General features: G+C 40.8%; 1 protein-coding gene across 2 annotated transcripts in view; it reads right to left on the reverse strand.

Moving 5' to 3' along the window:
* GFOD1 (Gfo/Idh/MocA-like oxidoreductase domain containing 1) overlaps positions 1-25,572 on the reverse strand; it is a 150,501-nt gene that overhangs the window by 13,659 nt on the left and 111,270 nt on the right. Inside the window, exon 1 of one of the 2 annotated variants that reach the window (XM_072603858.1) lies at positions 51-14,682. The exons of the other annotated variant lie outside the window; for it this stretch is intronic. The gene's annotated coding sequence lies outside the window, so the exon portion shown is untranslated. Of the gene's footprint in view, positions 1-50; positions 14,683-25,572 lie in introns of those variants that run through there. 2 annotated transcript variants of the gene reach the window in all.

The following is a 25,572-nucleotide window of genomic DNA, read 5'->3' on the forward strand; positions in this document are numbered from 1 at the left end:
TATATTTCCCTCCTTTGTGCCAAGTCTAAGGACAGTCTCTGAGTTCTCACCACAGGAGGAAAGGCTTTAGAGAAACAGGTTGAAAACGAATCCAAAGGATCCAGTCTGAAATCTGCTCTTTCCCAGATGTCTCAATTCTATAGCAAAGGCAGAACTTTGGGGATCTGGTTTTATATCCTTTCATGACAAAATGTTGCTTCCTCCTCCTAAGACAAAAGATCAAAAAGCTTCTTAAACATCAAATAGCTCCTAGAGAAAACAGTGCTGCATAAAATTAAATGAAAGAATCTGAAACATATGGATTACATTTATTTCCCTCCAAATAAACATGAGTACAAAATGGAAAAGGGAAAAAAAGATTGAGGCTTTTAGAAAAAGTGTTTTGTGTTTTGCCAAACCCCAAACTTTTCCAAAGTAGCTCAAGATGTTTAGAAAAACCCACACTGTCTAGCTCTGTTCACCCCAACAAGTGGGGCTTTTTGGTTGCTCTGCCACTATGATTTTAAAAGATTAGCACTATTCTTTAGTGCTTAGTATATGATATGCCTCTACTAGCTGTCACACCATAAACTCTCCTATTCACTCTTTGGAGATACCTAAGTAGGTGTCTCGCCCACTCAGAAATGGATTTCCTGAAGCCATCTCCCTCAATCTCCCCCAAACCCTCACCCAACTTAAAGTTCTTGATAGCACAGAAGATAGAATGTACCCCCAACCTGACTCAGCATTTGGCTCTGACCCTCTCTTATCCTCTCCTGAATACTAAGATACTAGCTCTGAATGATACGTATTTGCGCTGATGTGAATGTTGGATTTTCCAAGTGCTCATGTGTTTAGATTTAGGTATGTTCGTGTCCATGGTGTGTAAGATCCTGAAGAGCAGTGACTACATTTTAAGTTCCTTTTGTATCCAGCCCAAACACAAATGCCTGGTACAAGGGTGATTTTTGTCAAAGTTGTTTAATAAATACTTTTGACTGATCAGAGAAAATGGCATTAACTCTGCCCCAAGTAGACCCTTGTGACATTGTGACCCTTGATTCATTTATGTTTGTGAGCTAAGTATACAAGAAGTTATTTATTTCCCTTCAGGCACCCTGTGTTCAATTAAATAATCTGTTCCTAAGCAATGGATTTCATCAAAATGACCTCCTACTAAAACACGAGTACCCATTTTACCCCATTTTGCCACAAGATTCACTGCCTCATTCATCTCCCTCTTCTGTCACAGACTACATGCATCTTGGTAAGGGATGAGTGATTCCCACAGAAATTAGATCTTGTCCAGGATTCTGGTGTTGGTCAATCTTTTTATTAATTTAAAAAAATGAAGAAATAGACTTCAAGAGTATAAGTTGTTACAAATTTGTATTGGTTATCTCAACAGGAATTCCCTTTAGTGATGGAATCATGAGCGGGGAGAGAGGAGGGAGGAGGGAGAAGGGAGAGAGAGAGAAGAGAGAGGACAGAGAGAAAGAGAGAGAGGATGAGAAAGGAAGATAAATTAAGAAAAAATAGAAATAAAAAGAGAAAAAGAAAGGAAATCAGTCAATAACATTTCACTATTCTCCATTGCTTGCTCCCTCCTCACTCATTAGGCATCTGTCTTCAAATAAAATGAAGTATAAACCTCATTCTCTTCTCATCCACAAAATGACAGCATTAATGCCTTCACTACGTTCATCACAAGATTAGATTCTTTTCCTAAACTGTGATAGTAAGATAAATACGAACCCCCTGAAAATTTCAAGTGCTATATGAAAGAAATGACAACCAATGGATGTGAGACTTGAAGACAGTTGAGAGCTCCCCTGGCCTGTTTTTATCCTCCTTTTGGATTCTCATCCCCTTAGCATAATACCTGGAACATAACAGGTGCCTCCCAAAAAGCCTCTCTAGAGCACAGAGTCAGGAAGACAAATTTAAATCTGGCCTCAAACCTTTCCTAGCTAGACTCTGAGTAAGTCACTTAACCTTGCTTTGCCTCCGTTTCCCCAACTGGGATAGGAGGATAATAAAAGCACTGACCTCCCAGGGCTACTGTTAAGGCTCAAATTGAGAAAATATTTGTAAAGTGCTTAGCACAGTGCCTGGCACATAGTAGGTGCTTAATAAATTCCCCTTTCCTTTCTTGTCCAAATCCTTCATTTTACAGGTGGGAAAACAGAGTCTAAAACACAGAATGCAGAGTTCAAGTCCATCACTGGTGCTGCTTAACCAAAATGATTATTGAGTCCATCCTCTTCACAAGGAAGTGAGGTCCAGATGGGGAAGTGACTTGTCCATGGTCACACAGGAAGTTAATCCCAGATTCTCCAGATGTCCTAACTCTCCATGCTATTATTATCAGTGTTGGGGTTGTTATTAATCTCAGGACTTTACAAAATTTCAGAAGGGATTTATTTGCCCTTTTCATCATCTACCTCACAATAATACACTCATCCTGCTCTTGTGACGTAGTTAGCTACCTGCAAAGACTCCACTCAAGGATCAGTTAAGTATTTAACCAGAGTTGTTTTAATTCATTTTCTGGATCTGAACTAAATGTCAAACCTTAATGTTTAAGCACTAATTGCTGTTACAGTTTCATTTGTGTCCAACTCTCCATGACCCCATTTGGGATTTTCTTGCCAGAGATATGGGAGTGGTTTCCCCTTCCTTCTTCAGCTTATTTTACAGATGAGGAAACAGAGGCAAACAGGGTTAAGTGACTTGTCCAGGGTCACACAGTTAATAAGTGTTTGAGGCCAGATTTGAACTCAGGAAGATCTATCTTCTCGACTCCAAGCTCAGCACTCTATCTGTTGTGCCACCTAGATGCCCATTGAGTGCTAAGAGTCCACCATAAAAGATGAGTATTATCTTTAACACTGTGAGGCAGAAGTTCTTCAACATAAAAATAAAGTGAGCAAGAGAGGTGTGTGTAAGTGTGAGTGTGTATGTGAGAGCATGTGTGTGTGTGTGTGTGTGTGTGTGTGTGTGTGTGTGTTTTCATCCAAGTTCTTAGACCTGCTAAAATCTATCCATGGACCTGTTGAGGGACAGGGGGAGGAGAGAGGAGGGATTCTTTGGACTCCAGATTAAGGACTTTCACTGTAGAGCAAGAATAACCAATGACTAGATCTGAAAGCTTTCTTTGGTTGAACTCCAAGCTGGTTGTTGTTGCCATGTCTTTTTCCTCATGCTTCTGGGAATGAGAGTGGATAAGAGAATATTAATAGGTAGCCCTTCCCTTATCAGTTTACACTTCCAACACCCTTCTACCACTTGCTACCTATCTCACTGTCCACTAGTTAACAACTACGAAATTTGGGAGAAAGCCCAAATCTATGCAGGGAGATACAAAGAAGATTCCGAGAGCATCTGCAAAAGGTCTCCTCCATTATACTTCCTAGGAAATGCCAAATAGCAGCAAACGGGCCATTGGCCCATTGACTCAGGGGTTATCACTGGTCATCCACAGTGTTGCTATCAATACAACATTCCAGGGCTCCAGCAATTCCTTAAAAGAATTAGTGCATGATCACAACCTTTCTTCCCCACTGGAACATTTCCAGTTACACATTTTCTTATCTAATCAATGGTAGAAATCTGCAAAGTCACCACTACATCCCCAAGCCTTCCTTCTTATCATTCCATTTTTGTTGACAGCCACAGATCTTCTGGGAGCCAAATCAGATGCACAAGTCCTCACTCCACGTTCACTTAGGGCCAGCTTGGCCTTGCAGCTGTGTTTCTCCACAAGAAATCACAATCAGGTATGGCCTCTCCCCCCCAGCCCTTTCCCAGTTATAGGGATGCTCCAGCCAAGGCCATCTTCAGCCTAAGCAGGTGATGAAAATCTTCATTGACCAGACAGACCTTCCTGCAGATGGGATAATACAGAAGCAAGATGGGTCTTGTTTGCCAAATGTTCTCTCAGAGGTAGAACCACCACAAGGTGATACAGCAAGGAATAGATTCTGGACTATAGCAGAAGCTGTGGCTGAACAGATAAAACCTTTTTTATAACCTTGCCCAGACACACATTCACATTTCACGTCAGTCAATCAGTCCTTCACTTCACTTGCAGAAACATCTGAACTTCCTGGTCCGTTCTCAGTCTATTCTACTTGACTCTTCCTCCCCAAATTTCAACAATGGAGCACCCTGATGCCATCTCCCATGTTTTGCTTGGAAGAATGAGTACTATATCAGCCAGTGACTTCAGTAATAAAAATAATAGGGATAAGGATTGAATTTGGGATTCTTTGCTAATAAAGGACTGGATTCAGAATCAAAGGACTTAGATTGGAGGAGAGGGGGATCATTTGATGCCAAACCTGGTGAATTAAATAAGTGTTTAATTCGGCTTTTTTAAAAGAGACTTGAATTTACTGGCAAGGACTAACCTAGCTCAGTTTGGAGAAGCTTTTTACAAGTAGGTAGGCTACTAGGTGACAATTTTTTTTGGTCATTGGGACACAAAACAATTAAACAATTCAGTGGCACTATAAAAATGTGACTGGAAAATATTGCATTTGTAAGTGTAAAGAGGCTTGTGGTCAGAGGACTGGAATTCAGCTGCTGCCTTTGATACTCCCTAGCTGTGTAACCCCTTGGGAAAATCACTTAGCATCACTGGGCTTCATTTTCCTAAACTGCAAATCAGAAATAATGATATCTACACTGCCTACCTCACAGGGCTGTTGTGAGGAACGTGTTTTGCAAGACTGAAAGTGTTTTATGATTTACAATGTGAGTTATTAATAAATGAGTTAATTTTAAGCCAAGGAAGGAGGAAGGAAAGAGAGAGAGAGAGAGACAGAGACAGAGAGACAGAGAGAGACAGAGAGAGAGAGAGAGAGAAGAAAGAAAGAAAGAAAAAGAAAGAAAGAAAGAAAGAAAAAAAGAAGGAAAGAAAGAAAGAAAGAAGGAAAGAAAGAAAGAGAGAAAAAGAAAGAAAAAGAAAAAAATTTTGTATGATTCTTGAGAGCAGAGACTGTCTTTTGCCTCTTTCTGTGTCTCTATGCTTAGCACGTTGCCTGGAACATAGTAGGCACTTAAAAAATCGATTGGTATTTATCAATTGAAATCCCAGTTGTGCCACTTGTTTATCCTGTGACTTTGGGCAAGTCAGTTAATTTCTCTTATGAAACGAAAGGCTTGGACAAGTTACCTTGTAAAGTTCTTTCTATATCTAAATCTACAGTCCTATAAGCTCAGTGTCATCTCTGCAACTTAAGAGTCTTAGAGAGCTGCCTAGGTCACTGACAAGTTAAGCATTACATCAAGAGTTACATAAACTTAAGTGTCGGAGACAATACTTGAACCCAAAACTTTTTGGTTCCAAAGCTATCTCCCTCTTCATTATGCCTTTAATTTCATACTTCTTTCTCACAAATACCCTGTAAAGAAAGCATCCTAAGAATCAGTATCCTCATAAATGAGGACACTGTGCCTCAGAGTTTAAGTGACTCACCTAAAATCCCATAGTGCTGGAGTTGGGACACCCCCCCCCCCCCTCCAGCACTGCTCCCTATAGCTCCTATAGCAAACAAGACTCTTAATCACTTAATCTGATCTATTCTTGGAGCTAAACTCTTACCATTATGGCATAATGGTCTGGGTATTAGAACCATGGGTTTCAGATCCAATTCAGCCACTAGCTGGCTCTGTGACCTTGGGTAAAATCACCTAGACCTCCTGTAGACTCCACTTTCCTCTAAGATGCCTTTTGTTGTTGGTTCAGTCATACTTTCAGTTGCATGTGATTCTTTGTGAACTCCTTTGGAATTTTCTTGGCAAAGATATGGGGGTGGGTTGTCATTTCCTTCTCCTAAGGTACCTTAGGATCATAGATTTAGAGCTAGAAGAGACCTAAAAGCCACCTACTCTAACCCCCTCATTTTACAGTTGAGGAAAGCATGGTATACAAAGGGTAAGATAAGGAAATTGAGGCCCAGGAAGTAGAAATGACTAGCAAAAGGTTATATGGGGAATAAGTGGCAAAGCTGAGATCTGGGCCCAGCTTCTCTGACTAAATTCAGGTCTTTCCATGATATCATGACGTTGGCTCTAAAATTCTTTGATTTTATGAACCTAATGAACTCCCATGTCTTTATCTTCAGTGAAAATACACAGCCCAGAGAGGCAGGATAACTTCCCTATAACCAAGAAATAATAAAGCTGGGAATCAGACTGGAATCTCTTCTATCTGAAACCAAGGCTTTCTATCATGCTGCTGATGGGAATCATGTGAATGAAGGCAAGCCTTCCTTTAGAGCAAACTTATCCTGTATTTCACTATTTTCAGTGATGATACATGGGCAAAGTCATGTCTGAATTTTAAGTATTCAAAAGAGAATTGGGGAGTTTAGGAGTCAAAGCACAGGCATCTCTATATTTGAGGTGAGTACCCATGCACATATAAGCACACCCTACCACACACAGATCACTGGGGGTGTCCAAAGTCAATACTGCACACTGTGATGAGATACAGAGCTATGCTGATTCTTAGCTTGAGACCAAACACAAAAATCCCAAAGCAATTTGATTAAGTCTCTAGTCTCATTTCAAACCTAAAACTGAAAATGGGTCACCATGACCTATATTCAGCTCTACATGCCAAGGCTCCTAATATTCCTAGCGCCATGTGAAGAAGGGTAGACTGGGATGAGTTTGCTATAGAGGAAAACTAGCCTCATTCACACAGCTCCTGCTGCAGTCAGAGGACCTAGGTGTAAATCCTGCTTCTGTTCTTTACTGGTTGTGGGCACTCTCTGGGTCTCAGTTTCTTCCTCTGTAAAAAATAAGGCATGAACATATATAATCTTTAAGATCCTTCTCAGCTCAAAATTCTGATCCTCTTGGTCTGTGAAAGCCCAGTCATTGCATAGTAGACAAGTTCATCTGAAATTTGTCAGAATCAAGTGGGTTTTAAAAAGCGGAGCTTTTAAAAAAGTGCTTGATCCTTCTAACTGGTGCTGCTGGAAAGACCTTGTAAGAATAATAACTCACATGTATTTGAGTTGATTTATCAGAATCAATGCACAAATACAGATTCCTGAGGTATGGCTTCAAAGGACCCCTCTGATCCAAAGAAATAAGAATACTTGCACTAACTACCTTGCAGGATTGCTGGGAAGAAAGTCCTCTGCTACCCTCTGGGTACTATGAAATGTGAGCCTGTCATTTTTCATATGGTTGCCTGCTTTTTTTATCTCCAAGGTTCTACATTTTTATGCTTTTTCAGCTTTTCTGATTATAGCAGCGAGAACATCCTAATTAGATGCTAATACATTTTTAATGCCTGCTAATCTCCCTTTCAACAGAAGCCTGTTCATATCCTCCCTATAGAGACACAAACACAGGACGGGGAGAGAGGTGAGGGCCTGAAGCAGCTCTGGCAAATAACAATGTTTCAACCATGTTATCATGCACAGAATATATGTGAAACCTGGAATTTTGAATCCTTAAATCAGGATGGTTTCCCATGATATTAATAATGTCTTACATTTTACAGTACTGTCTGATTTTCAAAGAATTTTTCTATCGTTAGCGTCATCACTTCCCTGGCCTATTATCATCATAGCCAATGCTATTACAATTGTAATAGTTTTTATTATTTTCTATTATTTATTAACTACTAACTTTTGTAGTAGTTGGTTTTCTTGCCTCAAGTCTCTTCCAACTTCCATCTATCCTCCACAAAGTTGCCAAAATATTTTCCTAAGGCTCAACTCTGATTATGTCACTTTATTAGTCAATAAACCTCAGTCTCCCTATAACCTCTAGGATCCAGTATAAGCTGTTTTGTTTAGCATTTAAAGACTTTCAAAACCTGGCAGCACTGCACCTTTCCAGTCTTCTTACATATTACTCTCCTCCATTCACATTATAGTCCAGCAAAATTGGCCTTCTACTGTTCCTCATACAGAATTCCTAGTTTCCTTCAAGGCTCAGCTAAACTGCTGCCTCTTAAATGAAGCTTTTTCCTCCCTTGCCCCCTCCCCAAACAACCATTATGTTTTTGGTCTATGCTGGTATAGGGGCATATTATCTCCCCTGGCTAGACTGTAAGCACCTAACTGGCAGGGCTGGTAACTTCTTACTGCGTACATCACCTGTGCCGACCACAGCACCTGTAGCATAACTACTTAAATGTTTATCAATCAATCTATTCAATCAATCATAGAATATTAACATTGGAAGAGAGGTTAGGGATTATCTAATCTAACATCTCCTAATTTTTTCAGATGAGGGAACTGAGGCTCAGAGAAGGAAATAGCTCCCAGGGGAGTGGCTTTCATGCTGCATTTTCTCATTTGGATTTTATGCTAACCCCTGGAGGTAGAAAGGACTGGTGTTATCTGTTTTGACAAAGTTCGGACTCAGTGAGATTGGATCGGAGGGCACGAGGGCACACAGAGCATTAGCGGTGGAACCAAACACCAGAACCAAAATCTCCTTCAGGATCAAATATAAAGTCCTCTTTTAAGCATCGAAGGCCCATTACAGCCTGGCCCCTTCCTCTGTTTGCAGTCTCCTTATACCTTGTTCTTCACATATGGTCTGATACCACCACACTGGCCCCCCACAAGACACTCAATCTCCCAAATCCCTGCCTTTTCACGGGCTGTCCCCCATGCCTGGAATGCTCTCTCTCCTGGCCTCAGTCAGACTCTTGGTTTCCCTGGCTTCCTTCAATACTCAGGTCAAATCACAACATTTGCAAGGGGTCTTTCCCACCTCCTCCTTCCTCCCCATCCCCCATACTATTAGGGTCTCCTCTCTGGGATTACTTCCTTTTACACTCTATGAAGAGAGTTTTTTGCATGTTGTCTACCTCAGAATGTGAGCTTCTTGAAGACAGAGACTGTGTTTTTGCCTTTCTTTGCATTGCCTGTATTGTATCTTTGTACAATGCCTGGCATATAGTTAGCATTTAATAAATGCTTGCTGAGTGAGTGAGTGACTGACTGACTCCTGACTTTAAATACAATATAATTATTGCTTTTCAGCTGCACAAAACCATATGACTGATGTTTGCCTTTGAGATAGGTGCTATCGACTTCTCTGACCTAGTAACAGAGTGGAAAAGTTCATTTGAAATCAGCTCCTGAAAATTCTGCTTCCAAGGACCAAGATGTCTTATATGACCTCTGGCCATTGCCCAGGAAGAAAGAGGTTTATTTTCAGTCTAGCAAACTATCAGCATTTTATTGTTGCTATTGGAAAGGTAGGACCAGGGCATTTCAACAAGAGACAAATGGCCTGACTTACACAAGGTGAGTTGGGGAAACATCACCCTTCCCTCAGGCTCCTCCAGACCTCAGCAAAGGCGCTTCAGAAGTAACCAGGGCTGGCATCCAAGTAGGAGCAGCAGGTGTGCCAGAGGGAAAGGGAAGTACCACAAAGTATTACAAAGGTTGCTATGATGGTTGCTGTCCCAGATCTGTCTCCAGAGCAGGGCAAGCCTCCCATGGTATTGGATGTAGTCAGATCAACTGAGGGGATATCAGGGAACAGATAGGAAGCAGAGACCATCTCAAGGTCAGAATGCCCATACTCAGGGTGTTTGAAACTGGCAAAGGGCAAAAGGAGGGAACTGGAAGAGATAGTGTCAAAGAAATATGTATATATGTATGTATGTATCTATATACGTGTATACACACAGACATATATACACAACACACATACATACATATATATATAGGTGTGGAAATAGATGAATGGATAGATGGATGGATGAATAAATAGATGGATAGATGATAGAAAGATGATAGATGAAAGATGATAGATAGATAGATAGATAGATAGATAGATAGATAGATAGATAGATAGATATAAATAGATAGATAGATGATAGATAGTTCTCCATACCCAAACAGAATCTACTTTTAGTTGACACAGCCATAAAAGCTTCTCCCTAAGCAAAGCCTCCCAGACGAGTCCAGTTTCATGCCCAATGAAATACCACACACCACAGAAAGGGCCTCACCAGCCAACGACTTGCCACACAGCTCCACCTTCTATGAAAGCAGTGAGCTGGCTGTCAGAGAAACTTGAGGTGTTGCCTGAAGACAAGCAGCCTGCCAAAGTCCAGGCAGGACTCGGCCATCAGAAAGAAGGATACCTTTGTGCAGTCAAAAGGCTCTCTTAGAGAGAGGGAGGGAGGGCCATCCACCACACTTCTGGCACCCCACCCACCAAAAGAGGTAGTTTTTCTTTTCCCCCTCCTGGTTCTGGGCCCATCAAATAGCAATTAGTTTTGTGAACTGTTTGTATCACCCACATCTGCTTTATAGCCTCCAACACAAAGACTCTTCTTGTTGGTGCTGACAAACCAGTAAGTAAGTCAACAGCAATTAGGAGAACCAACAGAGCCCACATTCCCTGGTTTCAAGCACAGCACGCCATCCCCTAGGCACAGTCTAATTTCATGAAAAGGAATTACTGGAGAAAGAAGGTGTGGGTAGTTAGAAATAAGGAACTATCTAATTTAGAACTTAGGAGGACATTTATATCAGGGGAACTGGGGGGCCAAAGGGATCCCAACCTATTCATTCACTCACCAGGCATTAATTTATAGTTAGTTGTACCAATAAAATAAAATTTAAAACCTTTTAAAATAACTCATAAAATTTATGAAATGCTTTCTTCTCAATGACTCTTTGAGGTAGGTTTACAAATATTATTCACATTTTAAAGATGAGGCAACTAAGATTGAGAGACTAAACGGATTTCCCATTATCAGACCTGGGACTTGAATTCAGTTCACTTAACTCCAAGTCACGTGCTCTCTTGGCCCTGGTGCTGTGCCCTGGAAGGGACAACTTTGCTCATTCTATTAATCCTGAGTGTGTGCTAAGAAAGCAACATGGAATCATCCCTTAAGTAGTTCCAAATAAAAAATGACATCTTCTCTCAGCTCAGAGGATTGTGCATCAAGAGCTAGAAGAAGTGCTTTAGAGTTTATCCCTGTTAGGAGTCCAACAGAAGACAGGACCCAAGAGAACTTGGGTGGGGTGGACGTCAAATGGTCAGAGAGGTCTTAGGTAGTGAAAGGTTGTGACATCCATTGTAAAAGAAAAGACAGATCAGGAGATTCAGGTTCTGTCTTGGTCTGATCATCAAATCACTCTGAATGAATTTGTTTCTTCAGTGCAACATAGGTATAATGACATTTGTCTTATTTACCTCACAAGATTGGTGAATAACAATTGAAATAATGTTTGCAACTTAATAAATTGTTTTTAAAAACTTCTTATAATCACAGCCTTCTGGGAAGCAGTGGGGGTACAAAGATGAAAGAAAGACAGTTTCTGCCCTTCAGTAGCTTACAGTCCAATAGTGAAAATATAGCAGAGACATAAGTGAGATATAAGGCAAAATGAAAGAAGGATAAAGGAGAGAGATGAGCAAGATGCTATAATAAAATTTGAGGAAAGAAAGTTCACAATGAATTGAGGGGGGAAGGTCAGTATCAAGGAGGGGACTTCACAGACAAAGATGTTAAAAACAAAATAACAGAACTCCTGGATGCTGGAGAGAACAAGACCACAACAGTCCATGAAAGATGTCATGAGGACCTGAACTAAGATGGTGGCAGTTTATGGGGAGAGGAGGAATGCTGCGGAGGCAGACTCCACTACTGATTAGGTGGAGGGGTGGAGAAAGGGCAGAGGCAAAGATGATTCCAAAGGCTTTGACCCTCAGTAACTGACAGATGTCAGTGTCATCAAGAGAAATAGGGAAGTCAAGGGAAGAGCCAGGAAAGGGGTTGGCTAATATGAACCTGGAGTCAGGAATCCTACCTCAGATATGTTTACTAGTTGTGTGAGCCTGAGAAAGTCCCTTGGCATCAGTTTTTCCATCTCTACCTCATAAAGTAGGATCAAATTAGCTTAAACTTTAAATTGCTCTATATTAGATATCACCACCATCACCATCATAATTATTTTGGATATGTTGAGTTTAAAGTGGTAGAAAGACATTTGTCTGAGAAAGTTGTGCAGGTAGTTGTAAATGTAGACCTGGAACTCAGGAATGAGAATTGAGGAATGATGATGATAACAATAATACCATTTTTCAAACTCTTTAAGGTTTACAAAGCACTTTACAAATATCACCTCATTTTATTCTCGCAGCAATCTTTCCCATTTAAATTCAAATCTTCCTAACTCAAAGTACAGCACTCTATCTGCAACTGAGTGGTACGATGGATAGAGCACTTGGGTGGGAATCAGGAAGACTCATCCTCTTGAGTTCAAATCCAGCCTCAGACACTTACTAGCTTAGTGAGCCTGGGTAGGTCACTTAACAGTGTTTGCCTCAGCTTCCTCATCTATAAAATGAACTGGAGAAGGAAATGGCAAACTACTCTAGTATCTTTGCCAAGAAAACCCCAAATGGGGTCACAGAGTGTCAAACGCAACTGAAAATGACGGAATAACAACATGTATCTGCTGCACCACCTAGCTGCCTTATGAACATAATACTTTAATATTTGCAAAGCACTTTATATAAATTGGGAATCAAATGAACAGAGGTGATTATTGAAGCATGAAAGTGAATGAGATCGCCACAAGGGAGGCTAGAAAGGAAAGGAACAACCATTTATTAAGCATCTACTATGTGCCCAGTTCTTTACAAATTATATCTTATCTGATCCATACAACAGCCCTGGAAGGTAGATACTCTTATTATCATCCCCATTTCATAGCTAAGGAAACTGAAACAAATGGGGCTAAGTGACTTGCCCAGGGTCACACAGCTAGTAAGTGTCTGAGGTCGGATTTGAATTTAGGTTTTCCTTACTCCAGGTCCAACATTCTATCCACTGTGCTACCTAGCTGCCTTGGTATAGAGAGAAGAGAAAAAGTAAGAGGTTAGAGGCTTAGAGGAGACACCCACTTGTAGGTGTGAGGAAGAAGATTAGCCAGTGAAGGAGACAAAAAGAAGCAGGTCAGACAGGTTCTCCAATAAGAGAACCTGGAGAAAGTAATGATGATGAAACCCACAGAAGAGAGACTTTCAAGGAAGGGCTGGTCAGCAGTGACAAATACTACAGGTATGTCAAGGATCAAGACAGAGAATGCCATTAGATTTGCTTCCAGAAATGAGAGTTAATATTAAGGGTACAAGTAGAGGGATCAGCAAGGATGGAGGCCATTTACCTGTTAAGACTGGAGGAAAGAAAAGAAGGGAAGTGAGGACATAGAGAGGTCTTGATGTAAAAGCAGTTTGGGTAGGATAAAACTTCCCACAGTTATAATGTGCTATTTTAATCAGTGAGGCAATTAATTAATTAGATGGCACAAAAGATAGAACACTGGACCTGGAGTCAGGATGACCTAAGTTCAAATTCAGCCTCAGACGCTCACTAGCTGTGTGACCCTGGGCAAGTCACTTAAGCCTGTTTGGCTCAGTTTCCTCAGCTGTAAAATGAGCTAGAGAAAAAAATGGCAAGCCACTGCAGGATCTTTATCAAGAAAACCCCAAATGGGGTTATGAAGAGTCGTACATGACTGAGACACGACTCAACAACAACAAAATTTTAATGAGTGGAGAATGAATAAGATGATAAAATATAAGCATCAGAACTATGCCAAGAATCTCAAAACTAAACATGAGACACTTGAAGTTGAAAAAAGGATAAAGAAAAATCCCAAAGTTATGTCCACACCAGAGTTTTGCCTGGAGGGCATTCTCTGTTTACTGATACCTTCACCCCTGCCTTTTGTTTTCATGTTACATTTTTAATTAATCAATCAGTAAACAATTATTAAGTACCTACTATGTGACAGACATTGTGCTAAGGACTGAGGATTCAAAAAGAGGCAATTTTATATTAAATTAGTGGGTTTTTTTTTTAAATACAGACCCTCTAACATATTGACACATTCCTCCATGCCCTTTATCCACACCTCCCCTCAACTTTTAAAGATAGAAGTCTATTTTAAAAATGAACCCTACACTGCCCTCTACAAAGACTGAGAAAATATGCTGCCACCCCCGCCTACCCCTGGTAACATGCTCTCATCCCACACTCTAGCAGAAAAGGGGTCTGGGCTTTTTCCCGTGTACTTTTGGGACTTGTTGGAGTATCATACAAATGTTTAATATCATAGCTACATGCAACATGTGCTATGCAAAGGTCTGAGTGTCTCTAACCTAAACTTTCTGACTTCACTTGGAAAGACACAAATTAAGCTACCAGGGCAGACCCATCAATGACAACTGTGCTTTCCCAATCCCCAGCTGTCTCCTGGGAAGGGAAGTGGGAAATGGGAAGCTTGGCTTGCACTACCTGCCTCCCAGGCTGCATGGAAACAATGCATGGAAGACAGCTGAAGGCAGAGGCACCTGGCCTTGTGTCCATGAGGCCAGAGTAACTCCTACAGCCCCTTTTCTTTCTTTCTTTCTTCCTTTCTTTCTTTCCTTCTTTCTTTCTTTCCTTCTTTATTTCTTTCCCTTTTTTCTTTCCTTCATTCCTTCTTCTTGGACAAGGGGCATTGGGATATAGTTCCTCCTCCATAACTCTATGCCTAGCCTAAAGTGGTGTCTGGGCTTTGGGAACATGGGCCCATCAGCTCTCAAATGGCCACTACTCATTTTTACCTAAAAGATGTGCAGCAATTCCAGATCAATTCCAGTTCACTGGAATAGGTTATGAAGAGCGGGAGTGGGAAATATCTCTTTTATGTATCTTCTGCACATACAACTGTAGAGGAAAAACAGGAAGACACTGCCATCAGCATGAGTTCCTTATTAGCTGTTTGAGATAAATAAATATATAATACTACTCCAGGTAAATGAGTAAATAAAGTCTAGCATCAGCTCTTTTGGTGAGACACAGAACCTGTCTCCCCAGAGAACAAAACATCCAATCCTCCGTCCTCTCTGCATAATGAATTGGGCTCATGTTTAGACATCAGCATTGTGCCTGGTGTGGGCTGAGAACCTTGCCAGCAAAGAGACCAAATGACAGAGACAGCCAAGTCTTCAACAAGGAACAGTTTACAAGCTACCCTGACAGCTCACCCTCGAGCCTTTTCTCCTCCCCCCACATCAGGGTTTTGTGGGTTTTTTTTTCTTCTTTCCTGCCTGCCACCATTTGTATTAAGGAGATAGAGCCTTCATTTTTACCAGCCGGGTCTGATGACAACACACTCAGCCAAGAGCGATAAGCCACCCAATTCTTCCCTCCCAGCAGAAGGAAAGGCTGGCTTATCGCTCACTCCATTGCAGAGAGAGTCATGTAAAGCACCAACCCCAAGGACTGGCTTGTGTTCCCCTTCAGCTTGTTACAGTTACAAATAATATAGACTATTTTTAAGCAGTAAAACCTGGCAGACAAACCTATTTTTCTCTTGGAATTAATTTAAAACAGGCTACCCTTTGCAAGCACCTTTGATGGAAAGATTCTCATACTCCTGTGCGCTTCTTGGCAGTGACAGAGGATGGATTATCCCCATTTTACAGATAGGGAAGTAGTCAGGAAAGGGTGGGGGGACATTGCACTAAACTCCTTCAGACAATGACCTGATTATCAGAGGGAAAGATCAACATGAAGGCACACAGCAAACCCCAGACTATCCAATATCTTCCCTGCCTGCAGCATTGCATACCACTAAGACCATTTTTTAAATCTAGCTGTAGCTTTCCTGGGGAAAAGAGGGCTTCATTCACTGGTTGTAGGTAAGGGAGGAAAGAGAGGTTGTGTCCAGCCAGAATTTGAAAAAAGGCTCACCTGAGGCTCCTACACAAATCTTTTCTTCATTCTTTCATTCACTCATTCCTTTCTTCCTTGTACTAATACTCCATGCCTTATGTAAGAGGGGTGACTATGTCCTCACTCAGAGGAAGCATGCTATGGTAGAGAGTGGAATTCAGGAGACTGAGTTTGAACCCTACCTCTAATAATTACTAGTTGTGTTATCATGGGCAAATCATATTTTCTCAGAGCTGAAATTTCCTCTACAAAATGAGTATAAAATAATACTCATACTACCTACCTCACAGGATTTACAATATCATGGCTCTAGATATGGAAGGGACCTCAGTGACCATCTAGTCCAAAGCACTGGAAACTTTCTTTGTGTCCTGGACTCCTTTTGCATCTGGGTGAAGCCCATAGACCCCTTCTCAGAATAATGTTTTTATATGCATGTAATATGATACATAGGATTCCAAAGGAAACCAATTATATTAGAATATAGTTATCAACCATTTTTTTTTGAAGAAGTTCATGGACTCCAGGTAAAAAAAACCTATAAGTTTTAGTCCATCCTCTCTGTTTTACATATGAGGAAACTGAGGCCTAAGGAGTAGCTTGCTACAAGTTATACAGGTGGTAAGTAGCAGGGATAGGATTCAAACCCAGGTTCTTGAACTCTAAATCCAATGTTCTTTCCACTGCATCATGATGCCTGGAAGATCTTTCCTTTCTCTAGTGATTTAAGAATGCTCTCTTCATACCAACCCTGAGAGGTAGTGAGAAGGTTATTACCTCCATATGACAGATGAGGTGCCTGAGGGTTAGAAAGAAGTAACTCTCCAGGGAACAGGTGACCCTGACTTTCAGTTGTCTCTGGGGACCCCAGAAGGCCTATTCTTTCTTCCTGCTCTCCATCTCTGCCTATTAAAGCTCCTTCTATCCTTCAAAAGCCAGCTCTGGTGGCATCTTCTCTGCACCACTGTCGCATTCTGTTGCTGTTGCTGCTGCTGGTGGCAGAAAAGTGTACTGCAAACCTTAAGATGCTCCATGAACATGGCATTGTTCTCAGTGACTGTGCCAATCGATCACAAACTCCTACAAGAACCTACCAATGTGAAAAAGCACCACATTGGCAGGTTGGCTGCCAATTGATGACTGAGGCCACTGTGTTTTAAGAAGACTGTCGACTAAGACAGGTTGTGGTTGTAATCAGTGTCAGTAGAAGGAATTCCTGCTTGGGTAAGATTAAAGACCTTTCTGAATATTAAAGTTAGTATGAGCAAGTCACTACGCCAAAGGGTGGAGGATACTGAAATCTAATTCCCAGCCCTTGTCATGGGGCCCGTAGAAGGGAGTAAGCAAAGAGGAAGGACCAGGGACAAGCACATGCAAAGGTGTATCCTCTGAGTTTTCAAAAGAAAGATTAAACTCAGACACAGATTCTCCAATTCATAAAGAGAAACCTTTCAATATTCAGAAGCCTGGCACTGGAGTCAGATAGACCTGAGGTCAAATAAAGCCTCAGAGACTTACTAGCTTTATGACCCTGGGTAAGTCACATCAACTCAATGAACCTCAGTACTTCTTTTGTAAAAGGAGGATAATAATAGCAGCTACATCCCAGAGTTGTTGTAAGGATAAAATGAGACACTTGTAAAGTGCTTTGCAAACCATATGCTAGCTACATTTTTCTTGCTTAAGGCAAAGTCATATAATCTACTCCCTTATAAGGACAACCCGAGGCCAAGCTGTCAAGTTTGTCTATCTGGCTTCTGGCCTCCCCTTTATCTTACCCCCATTTTGACTTTCCTCCCTCAGGAATGGCTCTTTTCTCCCTCTTACCCCGCTCAGTACTCATTTCCCTTCTTCTCCTCCAGCAACAAAGGATCATAAATTTAGAACTGGAAGATACCTCAAAGGACATCTAGTCTAACGCTCTTGCCTTTTTGCAGATGGGGAAACTGAAGAGCAATGATGTTAAGCATTCTCTGCAATCCTAAAATCGCCCTAGGTAAGTAGTGTTCTACTCTCAGCTTCCGTGTTTCTGTAGAGGCAAGAACCCTAGTCTTGAAGGTCAAAAGACTTGAGTTCACAGTTCATGACCACCATGGCTCTGAAGTTTGGTTCTCATCCGTAAAATGAGAATGATCATACTTTACTACCTCCTAAACTAAAACAAAAAACAAACCTACTGCAGAATTCAATAAGTGTACTCAATAACATAAAACAAATACACTCAAAATAAACAGTAAATATACTCGATGAAACACAAAATTCATTTACTCAATAAAATACTACTGTACTTTTCTATATCTGTTTAGTTGATGTGAAAGCCTGGATTCTGCCCATTTGGGGCTATTAAAGATCCAAGGGTTATCTGCAGATATGGAGTAATAGTTTTATACAAGATTTATTCCCAAGGGTATAAATAAGCCACATTCCAACTCCCTTGAATGCAGCAATATTTTCCATTTGTGGTTCTTGTTACCAGTCTAGGGGATGGGAGTCTGTTACCCGTATGTATTTGTATAATGTTGTTGTATCCTACTGAGGAATCTCAGGTCTGCGTAGGGTGCAAATCAGAGGAATATCAGACATCTCCTGGACTTTTCAGGGATATGGAACAAATCTATAATTTCATTGATCAGGGAAAGTCCTGAATGAGGTAATGCAAATGACCGATGTGTATCAGCTTCTCCGTACCTTATAATCTTCAAGGAGAGTATCTTAATTTTTTTCATATTATGGATACCATTGGCAATCTGGTAAAGTTAACTGACTCCTTTTCAGAATCATGTTTTCAAATGTATAAACTAAAAGTAAAAGGTATTTTTAAAAATTAAAAGCTATAAATTAAAAATACAAACATCTAAACTAAAAATACAATAAACCAAAAAACAAATGAAAAAACACCTGTGTGCTGAACCCTGAAGAGATAAGACCAAAACACCACAAGTGATTTCATTGGTAAAGGAAATTTTCACATGAGAGAATAACACCTACCAATATAAACTAGCCACTCTTTCACAATTTAGAATTTTGAGTGGCAGGGGCAAGGGGGTGGGAGTGGGGGGCAGTGCTCTGAGAAGTGAAATGACTTATCCAGGGTCACCCAACCACTATGTGCCAGGGGCAGCATTTGAACTCAGTTTTTCCTGAATCAGAGCCAATTCTAAATCACCTTGCCTTTCTATACCCAGTATATAGTAGGCATTTAATAAATATTGGTTGAATTGAATTTACTAGAACCCAGTCTTCTGGCTACCAACTCAATACTCTTTCCACATCAGCATAAGTATTATCTGAACACCTCATTAAATAATAATAGTAAAAAAAAAAAAAATAGTCCATCAGTCAATAAACGTTTATAAAGTACCTACTTACTATGTACCACGCACCATGCTAAGCCCTGGAGATACAAAGAAAGATAAAGGCAATCCTGCCTTCAAGGAGGTCACAATCTACTGGTGATGATGAAGTCCTACAGCCAGGTGGGAAATGATGAGGTGCCTACCCAGCTGGGTCCCCACCTTAAATAGAGGATACAAGAGGAGCTCTCTGATATCTACCTTATACCCTCTCTAGGGTATAAGAGCGAGAGAGGTCCTAGGACAAGGAATACTGAGGCAGTGCAGAGTTGATTTGATTTTTTTAGAAAGATGAGTTTCTGGAGACAACGGAGAAGGTTCAATGGAGCAGCTAGGTAGGAAATTAATAACAATGATGATGACAGTGATGATGATCTTTATTTTTCATCCCAGTAAATCAAGCCTTTAGGTCAAAATTTGATTTGATCCACTGTCTAATTAACCTACACAAAGAAACTCTTTTTTTTTTCTTCTAAAGAAAGTCCACCCACAGGATGATACCCAGTTGTCTGGCAACAGTATCACTGTTCTAACCTCCTGCTTGAGGGATTTCCTACACCTGGCACTTTTCAAACAACAGGAACAGCCTAGCCCTACTCTGCCACCCTGGGAGAATACAGATAATCTAGTTGCCCAGCAACTGCTATTGCTCATGGCACCAAAAGACCAGAAGAGGGGTTTGTAATGTTATAATGTTAATGTGGGTTAATCTCAGGTATGTGCCTTTCCTTTTACTAGTTTATCAAGATAGAATATGTAGCTGAGCCTCTCCTTAGGTGCTACTTTGTTCCAATATAACTAGATTGTATCAGAACCTGAAAGAAGTCCACTATGTAGAAGAGCTGAAGGTATTTTTTAAATTTTTATTTATTATTTTGGAAAGGCCAACATGTTGGCAAAAAGGTTCTGCTGTCCTTGAAAACATCATACAGAAAAAAGGGAACATAGCTTGCTCTGTTCTCCTTCCAGGGCGCAAAAAAAGTAGAGTCTATAACTGTGGGTTATGAAAGGCAATTTGTTCTTGCTCAATTCTCACTCTTGTAGCTATTATAAAATCATTGTATTTAGAGCTGGAAAGAATGTTAGGGATCAAGTTCAATCCCCTCAGGAATCTGGGATCCAGAGTGATGTTACCTAGTTAAGGATTTAACAAGCAGCTCTGCCAATGCTCACTGATCCATTCATTCAACTTCCCCTGCTACAGACCCAACGCGCTCAATAGGATAGAACCAAGAAAAAAGGACCTTCCTTCAAACAGCTGACCTGAGAAGCCAATGCCTTCTAACTTTTAAAAAGTTAAATAACAATGAATGAGATAACAATATAAAATGCCAGGGTTATCACTGGCAAGTGTGAGATGAGCATTATTGTTGTTCAGTTTCTTGTTTCTTGGCAAAGAAACTGGAATGCTTTGCCTTTTCCTTCTCTACCTCATTTTATAGATGGTGAAACTGAGGCAAACAGGGTTAAGGGACTTGCTTAGAGTCACACAGCTAGTAAGTGTCTGAGACCAGAGGTGAACCTTCAAAGATGAGTCTTCCTGGCACTCTATCCATTGTATCACCTACCTGCCCTGAAATGAGTACCCCAGATAGTAAATGCTATAAGTGCCAATATGGTATAATGGAAAATACAAGAGATTTGAAACCAGAAGATCAGAGATTGGTTCAGTTCCAATTTTACCTCTGATACCTTAGATGAATTACTTAAATTTCATAAGCCTCAGTTTTCTCCTCTGCAAAATGGGAATAATAATACCTACCCTGCTTATCCTGCAGGGTAGTTGTGAAGCTCCAGCGTGGTAAATAGTGGATATAAAGTCAACTGTGAAGTGCTATAGAAGTGTAGATTGACTCTATTGTAATAATAGGAGCTCAGAAGGGAATGACTTTCATAGGTTCAGAGGAGGAAAGCCTTGAGTCGGACCTTGAAGAATGGTTGGGATTTAGGTAGTCAGAGATGAAGGGTAAAGGAACTTGATCTTAAAGAGGAGCCCTAGCAACAGACACAGATAAAAACCATATAGTCAGTCAATAAGCATTTATTAAACACCACTGTGTTCCAGGCACTGTGTTAAGCAGTAGGGATAGGGCAAAAGCAAAAGGCAAAAGACAGTCCCTGCTCTCGAGGAGCTCATAGTCTAATGGAAGAAAAACATGCAAGCAATTGTGCACAGAAAGACTAAGTAGAGGAGAAAGTGGGAATTATTAACAGAGGGAAGATTCTAGGACTGGGGTTGGGAGTGGGTAGGAGTCAAAGAAGGTTTCCTCTAGAAGGTGGGATTTTGACTGGGACTTTAAGGAGGCCAAGGCACAGTGACAAAAAGAGAGAGCATTCTAGGCATGGGTGACAGCTAGCAGAAACACCCAGAGAAGCAAGATAGAGTGTCCTGTGCAAGGAATAGTAAGGAGGCCAGTATCATTGGTTCACAGAGAATGTATTTAGGTGGCTGGGGCATTATGAAGGTGTAAGAAGTTTGGAAAAGTAGGAAAGAGCCAGGCTATGAAGGGCTTTGAATGCCAAGCATAGTTTTTTATGTTTGAACTTGAAGGTAATAGGGAGCCACTGCAGTTTATTGAATAGAAGGGGGGAAATGTCAGACATCATAAGCATTATTTCCTGACCCAGAAGGCTATCCAGGAATGTTTAAGCAGAGTCTAGGTCTCTTTTTTTTTTTAAATGTCAATAAACAAAACAAAATAAAATGCTTTACCTAGATGTGCTCCAATGCAATGGATAATGAATAGAAACTGCAAAGTTCTATATAAATGTCCTTTGATATAGGCTGAGATAAGCACCCAACCTTGACTTGGAAAAACCTGAGTTCAAATCTGGCCTCAGACACTTACTAGATATGAGACCCTAGGCAAGTCACCTGATCTGTTTACCTCGTTTCCTCATTCAAAAAATGAGCTGGAGAAGAAAAAAGCAAACTGCTGCAGTATCTTTGCCAAGAAAACCCAAATAGGGTCATGAAGAGTTGGACTTGGCTGAAGAGACCGAACAACAATAATGAGGGAAAGGACTGAGGTTTATGAGTCAGCAGTTCTAAATCAAGTGTCTGAAAATTAATCCAGGACACCTCTACCCAGGCTCCTCAGAAATGGAGGAGTAGACTAACTGTCCCCCAGGCAGAGGAGCCTCTGTCCTTTGGGAGAAGCTCGACCATTAGGCAGAAACCAAAGTAAAAAACAACAACACTTCCAGGTCAATGCCCCGCTGCCTGCAGAGATCTTCCAATTTCACCTGATTACTCCCCAAAACATGTCCTTCATTCCACTGCTCATCACTCTTGTTTCTGCTGCTGCTGTTTTAAAGGGGCATGGGTTTTTAAAAGTGGGATGAGATTTAAAGAGGATTCATCTGCAAGCACATCCTTACTTTGGTGGAGGTAGGGAGGGAAACTGATTGGATGATTCAACTCTAGGGCTTTTTCAAATTTAATTTTAATTTCTAACCCCTGGATGTGATGTATTTCACAAGCTTCAGAGATAGGACACTATTCCTGTCACTATCTTGTTAACTCAAGGAGATTGGAAAAGGAAGAAGGGGCCAAGCTATGGAGGGCTTCACATTTCAGAGTATTTTAAGTTTGATCCTGGGAGGTAATAGGGAGCCACTTTGGTTTATGGAATAAGAGGGTGACATGGTCAAATAGGACAAAAAGTGACACATAAATATAAGAGAACACTATGAACACCTCTTCCTGAGGCAGAAGGATATTAAATGGTATATTTCAGAAACATTGTTTAACCAGAGCCTAGACCTTTTTCTTTAAAAATGTTAATAAACAAACAAAAAAATCAAACCAGAAGTATGCTTTATCTGGACATGCTCTACTGCAATAGATAATGAATATAAAAGTCTATTTTCCTTTCTTTTGCAGGGGCATGGAAGGGGTACTATCTCCCCCTTGCTAGAAGTACAGCACCTTCTTACAGGGCCCAATCTCATTGCTGACTGGTACCAAAGCTTTGACTTGCTCCATTTCCAACCTGGGCCTCCCTTAGGCAGTTTGGTAGCTCACTATGTTGGTGCCAGACACCCAGTGGGCTTGGCCTACTGCATCTCAGAACTCCTGAGCTCAAATAAACCACCAGCCTCAGTCTCCCCAGTGTCAGAGATTGTAGACACACACCACCATACCTGGCCAACAGTTCATTTTCTCCAGCTTACTTACTGTTCCTTGTACATGACATCACATCTCTCATCTCTCATCTCCATACCTATGTCCTCTTCGAAACCCCAGTTTGCTTCAAACCTCAGGTTAAAGGGAGGCTACCTCCCAAAGGAAGGCCATCCTAAGCTCTTCCCTCTCTGTCCCCATCCCCAACCTCTTAGTAGGTGGGCCCTTCCCTACCCTTGGAACTAACTTTGTGCCTACTTTGAACATATATTTTGTGTTTGACTTGGAAGTCGACATCACCCTGATGACGTCATTGGTCCTCTTCATGAACAAACAACAAACAACAATTTTGCATTTACTTTTCTGTGTTCAGGGTGTCTTTCCCCAATAGCATGTTAACTCCTTGAAGGCAGAAATTGCTTCATTTTGTCTTTGAGTCTCCAGAGCTCAGCACAATACTGTTTAATGAAATCAATGCATGCCACTTCCAAGCTTGTAGGAGGTCAAGAAAAAGAGATTTGGGGAAAGCGTCTGCACAGGAATGGCCACTTCCATCCCTCCAGTTTTGTGAATCAACTGTGGCTGGCTGGGAACCGGAGCAGTAAAAGATAGGCTATGGAGAAGAGGTCAAGAAAGAGGTCAGCATGATGGGCTTCTAATCAACTCATCCCAGTACTGGAAGCATGGGTCTTTTTAATAGTCTGGGCTGAAGTATGGATCAATCCTGTTTTTTATTTTACAAAACGTACTATATCTTTTTAAAAAAAAAATGATGGAACAGTACATGAATTTTAACAATGTCACAAGAATAGGACTGATTTTGGAGTTGTTCATGACTGTTTACCCTCTCATAGTCAGTCAATAAAACCTGTCAATGCTTCCTTTCTAAGTTCTCTTACATTAATGTTCCTCCCTTTCTATTTCTATAAACATGGCACCAGACTCCTAATTTTTCTTTCATTTTCTACATCCTGCTGCTACACCTTCTTCTTCCCAAGTCACAGAACCTCCAGTGATTCTCCACTGCCTACATGATAAAGGTCAAAGCACCTACCACCTGGGGCCTCCCTACCATTCTAGCCTCATTGCTTATGAAAGTCAAACAGGAACTCTATTCTGACGAGGCTGATATGAATATACTTTGCTTGTTTCTATTTCTGTGCCTTTGCTCATGCTTGCCTCCCATCTGGAATGCCATTTCTTCATGGAATCACATTAGAGCTAAAAGAAGTGTTAGAGGGCATCTAGCCCAACCCTGAGAAATTGAAGTGATTTGCCCAAAGTAACACGGGCAGTAAGGAACAAAGTCAGGATTCCAATCCTGGTCCTCAGTCTCCAAATCCAGTGCTTTCCATCACACATTGCTGCTAATTATCCCCTTCTGTACTGATCTTTTGGCACTTAGCATTTATGGCCTAGTATTATGAATTAATTTTCATGTGTCCATGTTTCACTGCAAAGCTAAATTACATAAACCATGAGGATGGGGATTGTATCTTACAAAATCCGTAGTATTGCCCTTTGTGCTTACATATTCTTGAACATATCAGGTATTCAAAAAAAGTTTTTTGAGTAAAATTAGTCCTAGGAGGAAATTTAAAGTAGCTCCCACTTACATAGCGCTCTTCATGCTTTCTCACAGACTATCCTTTAAGGACATTATTATCATTATTTACATCATACAGATGAAAAACTAAGGCCAAAAGACAAAAGGATTTCCAAGGGTCACACTACTGCACATCTAATCTTCTTCCTCTAAGTTCAATGCTATACTTAGAGGCAGCTAGAAGGCACAGTGGATAGGGTGCTGGCTCTGGAATCCAGAACACCAGAGTTTGAATCTAGCCTCAAAAACATACTAGCTGTGTAACTCTGGGCAAGTCTCTTAACCTCTGTTTTGCCTCAGTTTCCATATCTGTAAAATGGGGATAATAACAGCACCTTGCTCCTACTGTTGTTGTGAGGACAAACTGAAACTGCAAAGCACTTAGCAGAGAATGTGGCACATAATAAGTGCTGTATAAATGTTAACTATGATTAGATAGTCTTAGCTATCTTCATTTTACCATTCTAGGATTTTTTAGCTGGAGAAGAATGGCAAAGGGGGACATAATTACAACTTTCCAGCATCTGAAAGCAAATGGAACAGGTGATGGTGGGGCGTTGCTTTTCACTGCCCTGAAGACCACAGAAAAGAGAACTAGTTTAAATTATAGCAAGTAGACAGTTAGATTACGAACTAAGAACTTCCTTATTGTGAGAATCTATTATCAAAGAAGGTTCTTTCTTGGAAAATGGGTAGAGACTCATGTGGTTATTCTTCCTGGGTAATTTCAGAACAGGTCTGATTAGACACAGAAGGGCCATCCTGAAGA

This window comes from Notamacropus eugenii, chromosome 4 (genome assembly GCF_028372415.1).
Source record: "Notamacropus eugenii isolate mMacEug1 chromosome 4, mMacEug1.pri_v2, whole genome shotgun sequence".
NCBI lineage: Eukaryota > Metazoa > Chordata > Mammalia > Diprotodontia > Macropodidae > Notamacropus > Notamacropus eugenii.